At 42.0% G+C, this 3,696-nt stretch overlaps 1 long non-coding RNA gene across 1 annotated transcript; it reads right to left on the bottom strand.

The window, feature by feature from the left end:
- Positions 1-2,083: 2,083 nt before the first annotated feature.
- On the bottom strand, positions 2,084-3,476 carry LOC119731634. The gene is made up of 2 exons (XR_005271477.1): positions 3,205-3,476; positions 2,084-2,351 (listed from the first exon to the last, which is right to left on the bottom strand). It is a non-coding gene; the product is annotated as an uncharacterized LOC119731634 (long non-coding RNA).
- Between the last annotated feature and the right edge of the window lie 220 nt (positions 3,477-3,696).

The following is a 3,696-nucleotide window of genomic DNA, read 5'->3' as shown; positions in this document are numbered from 1 at the left end:
AGCATTTCATACAAATTACAAAATCTGAAAAGTTTTACATTTGCATACTTCCCCCCCCCCTCAATTTAGTTGAAGCCCCTCCCGCTTATTTACTTCGCCCAAAAAAGTAGGGTGGTGTGTTGCAAGTATGCATTATCACTGTCAAAAAAGTCAATGAGGTTATTTATGCATAATTTGTAAATGCACATCAGCCTAGACAAAAACAACAGTTAAGAAGAATAAGTAGAATACTTAATTGTAGAAACTAGTTTGTCAATTCCTTAATGAATCATAGTGTGTGATTTTGTTGCTTCCAAGCTCCACCCCCCCCCCAAAAAAAACATGTACTTATAAATTCTCCAAGTCCTAGCTAGTTTTTATCAGTGGACTTGTTAACATGGCATGTGCTTTGTCTTTAAAAATGTAGTTTTGGGTATGATATTACCCAATTATGTCAGTTTTGGTGTACTGTGTCTGATAGGCTCAATCGATGTTAATGCTCAAGTAAATGCCAACTCTGCAAGCTAGTATACCTAAGATAAAAGGGTAAAGTTTTTTGCTGGAATAAAATTTTGTCAGTCAATTGGAAAACGGCAGTTGTGAATTGTGTTTGTGTTAAGTTCATGGGTGGCGATTGTTTAAAGAGTTCCAAGAAGCAAACGGGGTACACATTACAGACCAGCAAAAATGGATGCTGCGAGGTATCTGTATATTATAGTCGATAAAGCATCCCAGGGGAAACATCACACCAATGTAGAGAGAAGACAATGAGAAGAAATTACAGTTTTAGAGGTGGGAGGAAAATCCCAGAAAACATTCTGGGGAAACCCACGGAAGCAGGTAGGGACTGAAAAGTTAAAACCCATTCCACATATTGACCCAGGAAGGATTCGAACCCGAGTCACAGCGGTGGAAGGCGAGGAAAGTACCGCTACGCCAACCCGACTCCATCACAAGTCCAGTCACAAGTCCAGTCACAAGTAAAAATCACAAACTTCTTTTCACAAGTCCAGTCACAAGAAACTTGTGGATGAATAACTAACAAAGGAATGCTGTTGTCAAAGCTCATTTGAATGATTTGAATTTGGACTGGAGGACTTGCAGTGGACTTGTGATGAACTCAACTACATGAAACATCCCAGCCCCCCCCCCCCCCCCCCCCCGGGCCCCCTCCCACCCAGTTCAAACTTTGACTACTTTCTTTAGGCCTAGGCTTTTCTTTCAAAGCCTTCCTGTTTTCTGCTTGGCTAACCCATTCCTTGTTCTATGGCTAGCCCACAAAGAAAACATTTTTGTAACCCACAGACTTTATGTACAGGCAATCTCCTTGCCTTGAATAATGAACATCTGCTCCATTCATTAACTCAACTTATATGCTACAGCTTTTCTTTTTGTCATGAACATTCATTCAGGGCCTATTGTGGAAAACTACCCTCCATGTTCACTCTTCATTGAACAGTGTTAGTCATTGATAAACAAAGAGTTGGCTGTGCATGCTTATAAGTGATGTGCAGTGAGGTGTGGGAGTAGGGGGTTACTTAGGCATGTCTTTGTGATACTACTGCTTGTAATTATTGTCTGGAATTTAAATGACAATAAGCTGTAAGTTTTGTCTCTTTCTTAACCATGGATTCACACACAGACACAGGACTGCACAAACATGCACTTCTCATGGAAGCATTCGGAATATGTTGGATCAAACACACTCAGAATTTGAAACCAAAACACTGGGACACTTGACAACTCCAAGTACTTGCAAGCAAAAATTGTCCAACTTTACGTGGTTCATCTTAAGCATATTCATAGTGATTTCACATTTACATCAAGAACAATGAACCTTACAGATACACACAACAGCATTCATGCCTACACCTATTTATTAAAGGCCTCTGCCAGACCCAAACTGGGGCACCAGTAGTAGTACTCCTCGTAATTTTGGACTTGGTCTGTCGCACTAGCATGACAGACCAAATCCAAAGAAAACAAGGAGTTCTCAATAACGCCACGGTCAGACAGTTACTGGATCTAGGCCTCTACTATGTCTACATGGGATGTATTGTAAAAAAGTGATGCAAATGAAGTAATTTGTTCGTGAAGCCATGAATGCTGGAAGTACTGGATCAGGCAGGAATGATTTAACCATATATCATTGACTCGTCATAGCACAAAGCTACAACAAAATAAATGATGGTCATCTATCCGTTCAGTGTCATCATATCCAGTAGATTTTAGTTTCTCAACTAAAAGGAGCTGTTCATTGCTAGATATTAAAGCTCACAGCATCCCGAGATATCATCACTTCGGGTTCATGAACAGTATAGTACATGAACCCGATCAAATAAGATCATGTGAACAATGTAGTGTAGTAGAACCTAGCCCGACTGCGTCTGGCCGTACAGTACTATCGCAAGCTCTGTAGTACGGCCAGACGCCCGATGCTTCCACAGAGACTGAATTTTGTTGGCCGCCGATGTAGCGATTTTGCTACATCTTTCGATCGCGATTATCTTTTCATCCAGGACACACATTTCCAAAGTTAAGGTTCGTAGTCGTAGAGCAACTCATACCTTTTCGAAAAAACGTTCTTTGGTCTCAATATTTTCATCCATCTGGCCACAAGACGAATTTCAGTCATCAGATTCCACAAATATCGTCCCCCATGCGATCCCCCATGCGATTTCAAAATGGCGGCCGCGCTGTAATGTATGCAATATGCAGGCGCGCCCGCGCAAACTCATGAATATGCATAAACAGTCTGTGACGTATGACCTCGTGTTTTTGGACGTGCGTGCGGACCCGTGCGGGGCCATACGTCACGAGGTTATACGTCACAGACTGTTTATGCATATTCATGAGTTTGCGCGGGCGCGCCTGCATATTGCATACATTACAGCGCGGCCGCCATTTTGAAATCGCATGGGGGATCGCATGGGGGACGATATTTGTGGAATCTGATGACTGAAATTCGTCTTGTGGCCAGATGGATGAAAATATTGAGACCAAAGAACGTTTTTTTCGAAAAGGTATGAGTTGCTCTACGACTACGAACCTTAACTTTGGAAAATTGTGTCCTTGATGAAAAGATAATTGCGATCGAAAGATGTAGCAAAATCGCTACATCGGCGGCCAACAAAATTCAGTCTCTGTGGAAGCATCGGGCGTCTGGCCGTACTACAGAGCTTGCGATAGTACTGTACGGCCAGACGCAGTCGGGCTAAGTAGAACCCTAGTACAAAACAAACGGACCACAGACATGACAGAAAGACTGCAACACACGTTTTTTGGACGTGACAAAAATCAACAACACGAACACCCACACAGACAACACCGGAATACCGACGAAATGTCACCCTGTATTGGGCAACATGACACGGACAGGAAGAAACCTGAACAAGTTATACAAAACGCAGACAAACAACCTGTAGTTTTGTGTTTCGGAAACCACAAAACGACCATACACGACCGACAAGACGGAACACACCACGCGTAATGATTTTGATCTGTTTGTCGCCCTCTCTAGGCGAAATATTCACCATTACGCCATACATGGGCGGCAACCTCCCTCTTTTTAAGTATGATTCTTTTTCATGGAATTTCTTAATTTTTCCCGAAATTTTATTTCTAACATAAACGAATGGTGTGTTTAATTTTGTAAATAAATTGCCCGATTCGAGACTTTGACGTATTTGCAGTTCAAAGAAAGGAAACAAATCTGAT

The sequence above is a fragment of the Patiria miniata genome, unplaced genomic scaffold, assembly GCF_015706575.1.
Source record: "Patiria miniata isolate m_02_andy unplaced genomic scaffold, ASM1570657v1 HiC_scaffold_24, whole genome shotgun sequence".
Taxonomy (NCBI): Eukaryota; Metazoa; Echinodermata; class Asteroidea; order Valvatida; family Asterinidae; genus Patiria; species Patiria miniata.
This window is presented reverse-complemented; position numbering and strand designations above follow the sequence as displayed.